The sequence below is a fragment of the Pan troglodytes genome, chromosome 1, assembly GCF_028858775.2.
Source record: "Pan troglodytes isolate AG18354 chromosome 1, NHGRI_mPanTro3-v2.0_pri, whole genome shotgun sequence".
In the NCBI taxonomy this organism is placed as follows: domain Eukaryota; kingdom Metazoa; phylum Chordata; class Mammalia; order Primates; family Hominidae; genus Pan; species Pan troglodytes.
Genome location: NC_072398.2, coordinates 8,255,356 through 8,271,287, shown reverse-complemented (window position 1 = coordinate 8,271,287; position 15,932 = coordinate 8,255,356). Strand labels below are relative to the sequence as shown.

At 37.9% G+C, this 15,932-nt stretch overlaps 1 protein-coding gene and 1 pseudogene across 11 annotated transcripts in view; one reads left to right on the top strand and one right to left on the bottom strand.

Annotated features, from left to right (window-relative positions):
* Positions 1-15,932, bottom strand: part of RGS7 (regulator of G protein signaling 7) — a 599,504-nt gene that overhangs the window by 138,779 nt on the left and 444,793 nt on the right. The window lies entirely within an intron of this gene.
* On the top strand, positions 14,269-15,345 carry LOC101056817 (heterogeneous nuclear ribonucleoprotein A1-like; annotated as a pseudogene).

The window sequence follows — 15,932 nt, the reverse complement described above, 5'->3', positions numbered from 1 at the left end:
TTCAATACAGAGAATAGAAGAACCAGAAAGAAGCAGCGACAGGTAGGCAGAGAGAGGAAGGGAGGAAACTACTGACTGAGTAACCATGTATGATTGGGAATAAAATGGGATCTCAAAATCAGATTCCATTTTGCACCCAACCACAACTGAGAAAACTGAGGCTCAAAAAAGTGAAGTCATTGACACAAGGTGTCGACTATTAATTGCTGAGTCAGGATATGAAGCCCAGTTAGTCTGATTCCAAAACTTATATTCTTCCTGGTGGATCAGACAGAAGGAATGGGAAAATGCAATGCACTCAGGGTGCTCAGTGGAAGCGTTGGAGTGTGGAGTTCAAGTCCTGAGCGAATGTATTCCTGGATAAAGAATTAGTCATCAGGGGTAGGTCATGCTGGAGCTACGCTGAAGGGTAAAGTTTGTTTTTGGACTCTACCTGTTTCCTCTCCTTGGCTCTAAGATGACATGCACCAGGGATCTTACCTCTAATCCCGCCATTGCATGAAGAGAATGCCTTGCACATGACTAGATGCTCAACAAGTATTTGTAAATGTGCATCTTAAAAATTGGTCATGTCAGTTACGATGTGAAATTCACCAGTGAAAATGCTAGCTGGGGCTTTGAACCTGGAGCTACTAATTTCCCAGGTTCCATCTCATACCATCTGCCCGTCATAGTCCTACCACCCATATTGCCACACTGGTTTTAGCAGGGCAATCCTCTGAAAGTATTTTTGCTACAGTGGCTTGAGGCATAGTAATACTAGATGGAGACTAGGAACTCTAAGCAAATATCTATAAAGTTCACAACAAGGCTGTGTTAATCACTCTGGAAAGAGGTGGTGAAACGATTCTCTTTGATGACTCCTCCTGTGTCTGCGTATCTGTGCTTTGGATAGCCCGCACAGGTACATCATTAAATGCCCTCCCAGGGTACTGCACCAGCCTTTGAGCAGGATTTAACCTTCAGAGTGCACTCAGCAATTGCAAAGTAGCGTGCTGGTGACTCCATTCCCAGACGTCCCTCTTGACACACTGAACTCTAGAGTGTTTCATCTTGTGGTATGAACCAAGAATTGGAACAGTCACTTGGGCAGAGGAATTCTAGGTCCTCCGTATAACCTAAGCAAAGACATTTTTCTTTTCCAAGCTAGAAAAACATGCCTAAAACAGAAATAAGTATAAGCAGTCTTTGCAAGCCTTGCCATTTCTACCTCCCTCTGGGGAATCCAACCTGTGGTATAGCACTGGACCTGGACAAATAGCACAGTGATCTACTAGGAGCACAATGTGTTATCACTGTTGCTTTTATTATAACAGCTGGCAGCTGGCCAAAGCTTTGCAAAGAAACCAGAAAGCAACAGCAGGGCACTGGGCTGCCTTAGAAAAGCATTTCTTGGCTCAAAGAGGAGCCTCTTTAACAAGAACCCGACACCTCAAACCTAGCAAAAAAGCATAGCTCAGGTCAATCACATAAAACACAGCTTCACAAAATCTGTCCCATAACAAAGCTAGAAATACAATGGTGTAATAAATTTGGTATACCTAAGAGCCTGAGAAAAGGTACAGCTGCTTAAGAATAAGTTATAGAAAATCTTTGTTAAATACTCTAGGGAAGGATTCAGGCATCTTCCTACTTATCTAACTTTTTAGTGTATTCTAAACTTGGCCAGGAAGGAGGGGTGTGATCTTGGCTTGGTGATTCCTGTAGATCTCTGGACTTTGGCTGCCTCACCTTTACCTGAAACTGTTGAATGGGATGCTAGATTCCCTCCAGCTCTGACATTCCATGACTAAAGAAAGTCAAGGTTTAACACTGACCTTGACATCCTGGGGCAATGGAGAGTTTTAGTGTATGCAATTGTCATGCCTGAAAAAATGTCAAAACATGGTTAGGGTTCCTCTCCTTGTTCAGGAGAATGAAATAGTATATTTTAAATATGCTAGTATAAATCTTATAAATAAAATAGTATAAATCTCCCTTCTGTTAAGAGAATGTAGAAATAAAATAAATAAAATACTAAATACTAAATAGTATTAGTAAATAGAAATAAAATAAATAAAATACTAAATAGTAGAAATAAAATACTAAATACTAAAATAATAAAATACTAAAGTTTGCTCAAGGAAAAGATGAAGTTAGATATGTGTTTCCTTTTAAGGAGGTTTTCATGAAAGAATTTTTTTTGGCAGGTCACTTGAGCTTAAAAGGAGTATTGTTGTTTCAGAAATAGCACAAAAAGCTGTTCCCCAACAAGGGATGCAGCAGAGGCAGAATGTTTACCACCTAGGGTATTAGTGAAAGGCCCTGTCTCTAAACATCCCACGTTGAGATAACTTCAATGTTTGATCAAAAAGTAAATCTTATCCTGTAATAAGTGAGCAACGTTCTGTTTCCCCTCACCCCTCAATATTGAAGCAATGACAAGATAAGTCCTCTCCTGTAGACACATTTACCAACCAAGTGAAACATGGCGTCTTGTCGGCCTTAACCGCTAGACTTGAGAAAATGGAATTTTCATGAAATAAGAGTGCCGATTCATAAAATACATGCCATTAGTTTTGATTTAAATTCTAAACAATCTTATCCATGGTCTTCTTTTATTTTTATTTTTTAATTTTCCCTTCCATTCTTTGATTTTTAAGGAGTCTCCTTACAAAGTCAGAACAGTTTTTGTTTTTACCATAGCCACCATGGTTAACTTTTTCTTTAGAAAAATGTTCAGTGATATCCAAGGGCAGAAAACCAAACACCACATGTTCTCACTCGTAGGTGGGAACTGAAAAATGAGAACACTTGGACACAGGGCGAGGAACATCACACACCGGGGCCTGTCGTGGGGTGGGGGGAGCGGGGAGGGATAGCATTAGGAGAGATACCTAATGTAAATGACGAGTTAATGGGTACAGTGAACCAACATGGCACATGTATACATATGTAACAAACCTGCACATTGTGCACAAGTACCTTAGAACTTAAAGCATAATAAAAATTAAATTAAATTAAAAAAAGAAAAATTTTCAATGAAACAAATGCACTTCCTGAAGTTACTAAGCCTACACAAATGAATGAATGAACGAATGTCTTTCCTGTAGTTCTTAAGCCCACATGAACAAATGAATGAATGAATCAATCAATCAACGTCTTTCCTATAGTTGTTAAGCCTACATTTACATAAAGGGGAGTTGCTCTTACACTGACACTGTCAAAACCCTCTACCTCCCTTCCACTCCCTCCCTGCCAGGTAAAAGCTCCACCTAAGATAGAAGGCAACCCAGGTTCCAAAGTAATTCCTCCCTCACCTGTGAATGACCAGAATTATTATCCTCTAAGTGCTTCTATTGTCACTTGAAAAAGGTACCTGCTTACCTGATTCAATTAATTCACAAGAAAACTAGGAGGACTGCTTGGTTTACCCAAGGAATTGGGACTAGGAAAGTTTGTTAATGTGAACAAGCCACCTAAATCTGTGATTCTCAAAGAAAGACCTGAAGTCCATTGCTCTGAGGACTAGAAAACAGCCCAGGGCTGCAAGTGTTTCCTTCAGGTTGCAGGGAAACAACATGCAAAAAGGTTATGCTAACATTTGGAACGCACGAACTAAATTTGCTTGTTAATAAAATTTCCTGAGACCTCTAATTCGGACTTTCCTAGAAAGTCTGCCTGTCACATCATACTCAGCAGAATCACAAAGTTGTGAACGCACACGTCCTTGGATAATTGGGATTCCAGTAATTTTCCATTCCAAGAGGATGTTTTATTACTGCTCCTCAGTGTTCTGAGTTGGTCATGATTTTCAGAGACTGATGTTTATGAATTTAAGTTGAAAATTTATGTTTATGTTATCCTCATCAATTTAGTTTGTTATAAGTTGTTTGGTGAATCCCATACAGTGCAATGAAGCATATTTGCATCAATGACCTTTCTAGACTATAAACTTCCAATTATTTCACCAATAAAATATGTATACTTTACAGTACAAATGCGAGTTATCCATACCCCATCTTCTGAAACAAATATGTCTGTTTTCCTTGTATATTCCCACCCCTAGTCTAGAATTTTGCCTATATAGTGTCACTTTATTATTATCACTAAGTTATTTTTCTACCTATAACTTACCTAGAGTAAGATAACACAGCCATGGAATCTTTTACCCTACCTAAATGTGTCATAACAAGATGTCTTTGAAACTCAGCTCTAAATGCTAGCATGGATGGAAAACTATGGTCCAATTTGCAAGGTTGGCTTACAGAGCACAAGGAGATACAGTTATGAAAGGGCTGGACTACGACAGAAGTCGTAGGCCAATAGATCTATATAGTCAGCTTTTTGTCATGTAATTTATTAAGTATGATACAAATGCATTTAAGAATATCAAGTATTTCTCTGGCTCTTGACACAGTTGACTTAACCTTTTGCTGTCTAAGGAACTGAGGCTTTCCTGTTCTGGGTGCTACTGGCAAATGTTCTAGTACTTGAAGTCGGGATGCAAAGCTTCAACCACTGACTTATCAGTGCAGCCACCTGTGTATTGCAACTGGCCATTAAATTAAACACCAAGCCACCTGGGTTTAGTTCGGTCACTTCCATAAGTGTGTTTAGCATTGGTACCCCTGCTTTATTAAAGTGCAGCAGACGTGCTCTTCTGTCCCTTCTGTTTGTGGTTCTTTGGGAAAGTTCTGATATTTGCTTTTGTTTTGTGCTTGCTTTTGTGTTTTTATATCTTGTATTTATCCCTGAACATATTTTGAACATTTTTTTAAGGAAAGAAATTCTTTTGTGTATATATAGATACTTGCATGATATACTGTCATCAAGTTTCGGTTCCTCAAAAGGTCTTGGAGCTGTCAGGTGTGATGTACTCCATCCATCAAAGTTCTGTGGAACACGGTTTGTATGTAAATAAATGTAGGGCGTTTGGCCCTTGAAACCGGAGGACATTACGGTAGGTGAAATAAGCCAGAAACAGAAAGTTAAATAACGCATGTGCTCATTCATATGTGGAAGCTAAAAAATAGTTGATCTTACAGAAGCAAAAAGTAGAACAGAGGAAACTAGAGGCCGGGATAGGCAGGAGGAAGAGGGGTTAGGGAGCAATTGGTTAAAGGATAGAAATTTAGAGCTAGAGAGGAGGAATAAATTCTAGTGTTCTGTAGCACTGTAACATGACTATAGTTAACAATAATGCATGGTTTCAAAGAGCTAGAAAGAGGATACTGAATGTTCCCAGCACAAAGAAATAATAGTGTTTGAGATAATGAATATGCTAATTACCCTGATCTAATCACCGTACATTATATGTATTGCAACATCACTATGTACCCTATAAATACATACAACTATTATGTGTCAATTAATTTTTTTTTGAGACAGAGTCTCACTCTGTGGCCCAGGCTGGAGTGCAGTGGTGTCATCTCAGCTCACTGCAACCTCCGCCTCCCAGGTTCAAGGGGATTCTCATGCCTCAGCCTCCCAAGTTCCTGGAATTAAAGGTGTGCGCCACAATGCCCAACTAATTTTTTTTATTTTTAGTAGAGATGGGGTTTCTCCATGTTGGTCAGGCCAGGCAATGATCCACCTGCCTCGGCCTCCCAAAGTGCTGGGATTACAGGCCTGAGCCATCGTACCTGGCCAATTAAAAAAAATTTTTTTTTAAAGAATACTCTAGTTCATTCCTACTATATCCTGGGCAAAAGCTAGACATCTGTGCCAGATGCATTTATTGTTTTTCTCTCTCTCAATCTCTCTCCTTTCATTGAAGCTTCCCTTTAATTCCCAAATAAATCCAACTCCCTTCCATATTGAACACCATACCACTGACTCAGCATCATTTACATCTTGCAGGGAGGTTCTTTCTCTCTCTTTTTCCCCTTATCTATTCATCCATCCATCCATCCATCTCTTTCTCTCATTTCATTGCCAAATATTTGGGAAAGCAGTCCAAGGTTACTGCTGCCTTTGCTTCTTCACCTCTCATCCTCTCCCTGAAATCTGATCTCCCTACATCTCTCATTTTCTCTCTTGATTCTTCTTCTGGTGATTTCTTCTTAAATGTTAATGTTCTCTAGGTTCCAACTTGGGCCCTCTTTTTGTCTTAGTCTACATGTCCTCTCTGAATGATCTCATCCACGACCATGGCTTTAACTATAACTTGACTCTAGTGATTCAAAAATCTTTCTGTCCAACACCAATCTCTTGTCTTTACTTTAGAATTGGGTAGCCACTGCATACCGGGTGCCTATAGCTAAACATCCAGCTATCTGTAAGTCTTGTAAACACAACAACGGTATGGAAATCCAACTGAAAAACACTCATGCCCAGTGGACCATGAATTTAAGGCAAGTCTGATGGAGTGAGAAAAGCATAAAACCCAGTCAGAAACCTTGGGTTCCAATCCCGGCTCAATTGTTTTTAGTCATAGGGCAGGTCCTCTATCTATCTGACTGTGATTTTCACTTGTAGAGTATGGCTTACTGTACTTTAAAGATTTTCTGGCCCGGCACAGTGGCTCACGCCTGTAATCCCAGCACTTTGGGAGGCTGAGGTGGGTGGATCATGAGGTTAGGAGATGGAGACCATCCTGGCTAACACGGTGAAACCCGGTCTCTACTAAAAATACCAAAAAAAAAAAAAAAAAAAATTAGCCAGGCGAAGTGGCAGGGGCCTGTAGTTCCAGCTACTCGGGAGGGTGAGGCAGGAGAATGGCGTGAACCCATGAGGCGGAGCTTGCAGTGAGCTGAGATCGCACCACTGCACTCCAGCCTGGACGACACAGCGAGACTCTGTCTCAAAAAAAAAAAAAAAAAAAAAAAGATTTTCTGTGAGGGATTAAATCAGATAATGTATGTAAAGGTGTGATGTAAGCTGGTAAGTGTTATTCCAATTTCTGATATGCTATTATTTAAAATGTAGTTGGACAAGCAGGAGTAACATTTAAAATGAGACAAAAAGTACAAGCCACCAGAAATGCAAATATCAAATTAATTTGTCCCAGTAAACTAAATTTAAATGGTTTTAACACTTTAATGTACATCTGAAAGAGCTTATTAATAATGTCAATGCTTGAGCTACAGCCCAGATTTAATTGGTTGGGAAAGAGGTCAGTAATCTGTACTTCAAAATCATCCCGATTGTCACAGGCAAGTCAGGGCCACACTTCAAGAAATAGTGAAATATAATGCACTTGAGGGATGGCCAATCCTCAAAATATTCTAAAGACTTGTAAAGGCTTCAGAACTAGTTCCTTCTTGGGAAGCACATTGCTTCTTTTGCTGAGTTCAAATTGTAATGAATTTCAAGGCTTCCAATTCTGGGCTTCTTACATAAAGCAATCATTCCTTCCTCACTCCCAACACACACACATAATTTTTAATATATAAATAAATATATATATTTACATTTGCATATTCTGTTTTCATTAATGGAATTTTTTTCCTGTATACTATATGAGTAATAATGTAAAGACACGAAATAAAACAGACGCTAATTAGGCATGTTTGAATATCTGTTGCTACCAAACATTTTCTATTTCTCTTTTCATATCTCTGCTGATGGGTTTAGATGAAAAGACTACAAGCCTGCATACTTACAGGGAGGAAGGAGCCAAACTGGAAAACCAGTAGCACAGGTCGGTAGGAATTAATCTCAGCAGGCTTGCTTCAGCATTCGGAGACAAAACCAGCAAAACACTTCCAAGCTGGTGGCTCAGTTAATATGTGAAGCTATTTTTAGTACAACAGAGAGCATTTCTAGAGATTGAGATTATAAACCAGGGATACATCCCAAACATATTAATATGGTTTTAATTTTATTTTACAGATACCATGTTTCAGAATATTTTAATCTCCATGTGAATAATTGTTTTTATTTTGTATGTATGCATGATGTAAGTATGCATACGGTACATTTATATGCACGAGCATTATTCATATACATGCATACCTACATGTAAAAATCTGGGTAAGAGAGTAAATCAGCTGTTTTAGTCCTTGTATATATAAGGTAAAAGCCAGACCTTTTAATGACTTACACATTTGATCAGGAAGTTTTGTGTTTTGAAATGACAAAAACTTGGAATATTTTCGAAAGGAGTAGAATACTTTCGGCCATAATTTTCATTTTTAAGATGCCTTAAATGTTTTAGTTCCTTTTAATAAATAATCTTACACAATGAGTTGGTTCTCACTGTCGTATTAGGTAAATGGGTTTTGTTGTTGTTCGTTTTTGCTAAAATGGGTTTTGTTGTTTTTCGTTTTTGCTAAAATTAGTTCCTTTTTATTAAGGAAGTTATATGAAAGTCCATCACTTCCACAAATTAGGAGACTACACTACTGCAATTTGGCTGAATCAGTGGATATTTTTAATGTTGCTTATTTTGTGCTTTAAAATTGCAGTTATCCCAGAGCATCTGTAATTTTGTTTTTTTTTTATTATTTTGAACAAACCGTTATCTGTTAAATTAACAATAAGAAAAATGTTATTTTATCTATGTTTATTCATTCTTCAAAATTCTTCATTTTTTTGTTTTTTTAATTTTCTTTTTTTTATTATTATTATACTTTAAATTTTAGGGTACATGTGCACATTGTGCAGGTTAGTTACATATGTATACATGTGCCATGCTGGTGCGCTGCACCCATTAACTCGTCATCTAGCATTAGGTATATCTCCCAATGCTATCCCTCCCCCCTCCCCCCACCCCACAACAGAATGATGATGAGATATTCCTGGTAAGATGTAATGTTTTATTTTTCTTCCTGGATCTATCTCTGATCTTGTTCCAGGGCACATCAACTTAGAAACACTCATCGATTATGATAGCTTTGAGAACAAACATTGGAACATTAACATGCTAATTTTGTTCTTTACAGGTTGATGGTAGAAAATGTATAAAGTTTAAAAACATGCAAGTCTTATTAGCATTCTGCTTAGATAAATACAATCTTATTTTATTTCTCTCTCCTTTTATTCATGCCCTGCCAATTGAGAGTGCCAGGTTTCTCTCCTTTTCTGTTTCACAGCAGCTCCAAAGCTAAAGGGAAACCAAGGTGGAAAATAATTACCTCAAAAGAGACATTTTCCATGACACTAATGGCTGGATTTCAGATACTTTCCAAAGCTCATTGGAAAGGGAGAACTCATTGAGAAGAAACAACCAACTTTAAGTATCCCATTACTCTCAGAGGTTGACTCAGAGCCTATTCCATGTAGAAATACTGAAGAGAATGTAAAAAAGAACGAAAAGCAGAAACAAAATAAATAAATAAAAACAACATAGTCATGCTTTGTTTATCCTTCTTTCCCTTGCAAAAATCTGCTCTCTGGAGTCTGCTCTGGCATTTAAGGAGCTTGGAAGTCATCCCTCCCACCCAATCTCACAAAGAAAAAAAAAGCTGAAGAAGTAAAAACCAACAATTCCTCTTAAATCCCTCAGAGGATTGATGTCAGAGGGCAAACCATTGACCCCATGATTGGAGACAAAGACAGAAATGTACAGAGAATCATGACCTAGAGTAACAGAAACCTTTGGGAAAACCAACATTGGGATAGAAAAACTTAAACTGTAACTGATTAGTTGTTCGAGGCTCAATGTGGATTAATTTGAGCATTAAAAACTCCTTTGAGGATCAGGGAGCAGTTTTAAGGGGGCTACCACACATTTGTGACTTTTACTTCCAGGAGCCCTACTAGGTTTGCACAATGAGGGTCAGGGAGAAATTTCCTGATGCTTCCAACAAGGAAGAAGGAAAAAGTAACCATTCTGAAATACACCCAGGTCACTCTGTTCTTCTTATGGCCTGTCTCAAAAGAAACTGTATTACCCAGAGCCCAACAGACTGAGATTATAGCAGAGCCTAAACCACCGGGGAGTAGGGAAATATCCAACTCCAGCCCCTCTATCCTTCCCATTGCACCTAAAGAGGAAAAACCCCAAAAACCCAAGGAGCACATGTGGAGATCACGGCCCAGGGGTAGAGGCTCACTGTGGGACTGGGTCCTAATCATCAGATTATACAAAGCATCCCCCTTCCCCCGCACCTTACCACAATACCAGTAGGGCTCCTGTATAATAACAGATGAATGCAACAGAAAGAACTGTATGACCCATGCCTTATTTAAGAAGAAGTTTCTAGGAAAACCCAAAGACAACAGCAGGGAATAAAAACAAGGACATCAGAGGAGATGTTAGCCTCTAAAGCCTCTAGCTACAGCAAACAGTAAACACAGCTCAATTACTAGCCAGATAAACATAAAACCTCACAGTAATGGCCTGTATGCCTCATTTATTTAGTACATCACATCCTACTGTCAACAACAAAAAAAATTCCAAGGCACACTAAAAGACAAAAAACACAGTTTGAAGAGTCAGAGCAAGCATGAGAACCAGACTAAATATGGAAAATATATGGGAATCATCAGATATGAAATTAAAAGGAACTATGATGAAATTCAAGAAATAAAAAACATAATAGAAATGAAGAATGAAAAATTAGTTCATCAATAGACTGGACATGATTGAGGAAAGAATCAGTAGAGTTTGGACATGTGTCAAAAGAAACCTCCAAACTGAAATACAAAGAGAAAAAAAAGTATAAAAAAGACAGGAAATGTCAGGCGCAGTGGCTCATGCTGTAATCCCAGCACTTTGGGAGGCCAAGGCGGTCTGATCACTTGAGGCCAGGAGTTCAAGACCAGCCTGGCCAACATGGTGAAACCCTGTGTCTACTAAAAATACCAAAAAAAAAAAAAAAATTAGCGCATGGTGGCTCATGCTTGTAATGCCAGCTATTAAGGAGGCTGAGCATGAGAACTGCTTGAACTCAGGAGGCAGAGGTTGCAGTGAGCCAAGATCATGCCATTGCACTTCAGCCTGGGTGACAGAGTGAGACACTGTCAAAAAAAAAAAAAAAAAAAATAGAGAAAGAGAGGACAGAACAGAATGTCTAAAAACTGTGGGGTAATTATAATATAAAAGGCATAACATACATGTAATGGGAAAATCAGAGAAGAAAGAAAAGAACAGAAGACATATTTGAAGCAATAATAACTGAGATTTTCCCCAAGTTAATGACAGATATTGTTATGAGCTTAATTATGTCCTCCTGTTCCCCCAGCCTCAACTTATGTCAAAGCCCTAACTCCCAGTAACCTCAGAATGTGGCTGGATTTAGAGATAAAGCCATTAAAGAGGTAATGAAGGTCACATGAGATCATAAGGGTGAGGTCCCAATCCAATATGACTGGTGTTGTTCTAAGAGGAAGAGACTCAGGAGATGGGCCTATACAGGGAAAAGGCCATGTGAGGACACGGGAAGGTGGCCTTCTGAAAGCCAAGGAGAGAGCCTCAAGAGAAATCAATCCTGCCAGCACCTTGTTCTTGGTCTTCCAGTAGCCAGAGCACTTCTACCCTCACATTTATTGATGAGATAATAAATTTCTATTGTCTAAGCCACACAGTCTGTTATATTTTGTTATGGTGGCTCTAGTAAAGGAATCCACCAAGCCACACAACCAGGAAACTCAAACAACACCAAGCACGATAACTATCAGAGCAACCACAGACATACCATATTTTGACTTCAGAGAACCAAACACGAAGAGAAATTTTGAAAGGAGCGAGGGTGGATGGGATGAGGGAAACCTTACCTGGAGAGAAAAAATAAAATAACTGCTTTGAATTTCTCATCAGCAACCATGCAAGCAAGAAGAGAGTGGGGTGATAGATTTAAAGTCTCTAAAGAAAAAACCCATTAACCTAGAATTCTGTATCTTGTGGAATTATCAAAAGTGAAGGAAAAACAAATACTTTCTTAGAAAAACAAAAACTGAGAGAATTTGTTGACAAAAGACCTGCCTTGAAAAGAATGTTTAAAAACAGTTCTTCAGAAAAAGGGAGAATGATATAGTTTGAAGCTACATAGAGAAAGGAAGAGTATTAGAGAAGGAGTAAACGAACGTCAAACAAAATCTCTTTATAGAAAGTTTCTTAATTGATCTGATGGATAAAAAAGTGTTCAAAATGATACCAGCAACAATGCAATTGGTGGTTATAGCCTAAAGGAAAGGAATGACAGCAATATTATAAGAGATAAGAAGGAGAAAGTAGGAATACTCAGTTATGGGATACTGGCATTACATGTTAAGTGTACAGTGTTACCTAAAAATGGACTTGGATTCGTTGTAAATGTATATTGCTAACTCTAGAAAAACTGTAAGACATTTAAAAGGAATTATAATTGATACTGGGCAAAAAGGGAAAACAGAATTATATAAAATGTTCATTTAAAATCAGAGAAGGCAGGAAGAGACAGGAAGACAAAAGGAAACTAATATAAAACAGTTATAAACATTAATGTAACAGTTATAGATATTAAACCAACAATATTAACAATCACTTTAAATGTGAATGATCTACATCAAGTAAAAGACAGGGACTATCAGAGTGGATATAAAACAGAACCAACTATATTCTGTTTACAAGAAACTTGCTTTAAATACAAAGACACAGATTAAAAGTTAAAGGATGAGGAAAGATATGCCATGCTAAAACTAATCAAAATAAAGCTAAATTAGATAAATTAATTTCAGACAAAGACTCTAGAAAAAACATTTTTCAGGGATAAATTTCTTTTATTGCATAACAACAGAAGGTTCAATTCTCCACAAAGACATAACAACCTTAATGTGTATGTGCTTAACGACAGAGCATCAAAATACTTGAGGTAAAAACTGACAGATTACAAAGAGAAATGGATGAATAATTACTATCATTGGAGGCTTCCACACACATATATCTGTGGTTGACAGATCTAGCAGGCAGAAAATCAGGAAGGACAGAATCAAACTAAGCAGCACCATCAATCAGCTGAATTTAATGGCCATTTATAGAATAATTAATGCAACAGCAGCAGAATCTATAGTCATCTCAAGTTCTCATGACATGCACCAAGATAGACCACATTCTAGGTCATAAGACACACCTTAAAAATGTAAAAGAATAGAAGTCTTTCAAAGTATGATCTCAAACAATAGAATTAAACTAGAAATCAACAACAGAAAGAAGCTGGAAAATCTCAAAGTACCTAAAAATTAAACAGTACACTTCTAAATAACACACGGGCCAAAGTAGAAGTCTCGGGAGAAATTTTAAAGTATTTCAAGCTAAATGAAAATGAAAATACATGTTATCAAAATTCACAGGATGTAGTGAAAGCAGTGCCTAGAAGGAAATTGAATGCATATATTAGAATAAAGAAAGATCTAAAATCAATAATCTAAATTCCCATCTTAGAAAACTAGAAGAACAAAAGCAAATTAAATCTAAGCCAAACAGAAGAAAACAAATAATAAAAATCAGAGCAGAAATCAATAAAATTGAAAATCAATAGAGAAATTCAACGAAACCAAAATCTGGGTGCTTAAAACAATTAATATTGATGAGCCTCTAGCCAGGCTAATTAAGAAAAAAAAAAGAAGACAACAATTACTGGTATAATAACTGAAAAGGAGGCCATCACTGCTGATCCCCTTTATCCTAAAAATAGTAAAAGAATATTATGAACAACTCAACCCCACAAATTTGATAACAAATTTTTGGTTCAAAAATTTGAACCAAGTTTTTGAAAGATACAATCTACTGAAACTCACACTGGGAGAAATAGATAATCTAAATAGGCTTATACTTATTGAAGAAATTGAATCAACAATAACAACTTACCAAAACAGAAAGCCACCAAGCCCAGATAACTTCACTGGGGAATTCTACCAAACATTTGAGGAAGAAATAATACTCCGTACAATCTCTTCCAGAAAATAGAAGCAGAGGAATATTTTCTAACTAATTCTACAAGGCCAGCATTACTCTAATACCAAAGTCATTAAAAAATTACCAAAAAGGAAGACTACAGACCAATACTTCTCATAAACATAGATGCAAAAACCACCAACAAAATATTAGCATATTATATCCAACAACATATAAAATATTATACATCATGACCAGGTGATATTTATTCCATATATGCAAGAATGGTTGACAATTTATACATCAATTAATGTAACCCATCACATCAACAGGCTAAAGAAAAATCATGCAATCATATCAATACATGCAGAGAAATCATTTGCCAAAATCTAGCACCAGTCATGATAAAAACCCTTAGCAAACTAGAAATATAGAGGAATGCTCCCAACTTGATAAAAAAAAAAATGCCTACAAAAAACCTACAGCTAATATAGTACAAATGAAAAGTCTCTCTTCTCCCTGCCCTCATGCCTAAGTCAGAGTCTCCTAAAGAACCGAACAGCTGAGGAAGCTCTTCATTGGAGGGCTGAGCTTTGAAACAAGGTGAGAGCCTGAGGGGGCATTTTCAGCAATGGGGAACGCTCATGGACTGTGTGGTAATGAGAGATTCAAACACCAAGAGCTCCATGGGCTTTGGGTTTGTCACATAGGCCACTCTGGAGAATGGGGATGTGGCCATGAATGGAAGGCCACACAAGGTGGATGGGAGAGTTGTGGAACCAAAGAGAGCTGTCTCAAGAGAAGATTCTCAAAGACCAGGTGCCCACTTAACCGTGAAAAACATATTTGTTGGTGGCATTAAAGAAGACACAGAAGAACATCACCTAAGAGATTATTTTGAACAGTTTGGAAAAATTGAAGGGATTGAAATCATGACTGACTGAGGCAGTGGCAAGAAAAGAGGCTTTGCCTTTGTAATCTTTGATGACCATGACTCCGTGGATAAGACGGTCATTCAGAAATACCATACTGTGAATGGCCACAACTGTGAAGTTAGGAAAGCCCTGTCAAAGCAAGAGATAGCTAGTGCTTCATGCAGCCAAAGAGGTCGAAGTGGTTCTGGAAACTTTGGTGGTGATCGTGGTGGTGGTTTTGGTGGGAATGACAACTTTGGTCATGGAGGAAACTTCAGTGGTCATGGTGGCTTTGGTGGCAGCTGTGGTGGTGGTGGATATGGTGGCAGTGGGGATGGCTATAATGGATTTGGTAATGATGCAAGCAATTTTGGAGGTGGTGGAAGCTACAATGATTTTGGCAATTACAACAATCAATCTTCACATTTTGGACCCATGAAGCGAGGAAACTTTGGAGGCAGAAGCTCTGGCCTCTATGGTGATGAAGGCCAATGCTTTGTCAAACCATGAAACTAAGGTGGCTATGGTGGTTGCAGTAACAGCAGTAGCTACGGCAGTGGCAGAAGATTTTAATTAGGAAACAAAGCTTAGCAGAAGAGGAGAGCCAGAGAAGTGACAGGGAAGCTACAGGTTACCACAGATTTGTGAACTCAGCCAAGCACAGTGGTGGCAGGGCCTAGCTGCTACAAAGAAGACATGTTTTAGACAAATACTCATGTGTATGGGCAAAAAACTTGAGGACTGTATTTGTGACTAATTGTATGACAGGTTATTTTAGTTTCTGTTCTGTGGAAAGTGTAAAGCATTCCAAGCATTCCAACAAAGGGTCTTAATGTAGATTTTTTTTTCACCCATGCTGTTGATTGCTAAATGTAATAGTTTGATTGTGATGCTGAATAAATGTCTTTTTTTTTTTAATGTACTGTATAAAGTTAGTCTGCTCTGAAGCCATCTCGGTAAATTTCCCCCAACAGTGTGAAGTTAGAATTCCTTCAGGGTGATGCCAGGTTCTATTTGGAATTTATACACAACCTGCTTGGGTGGAGAAGCCGTTGTCTTCAGAAACCTTGCTATAGTTGAACTGATAGTTACTGTTGTGACCTGAAGTTCACCATTAAAAGGAATTAGCCAAGCAAAATCATAAAATTATTGGTTATAAAAATGAGTGTTGGCACATCTTATGCAATATACTAAATTGAATAATGGTACCAGAAAAAATTATAGATGGGAATGAAGATTGTGTATCATCCATTATCATGTGTAATCAATAAATGATT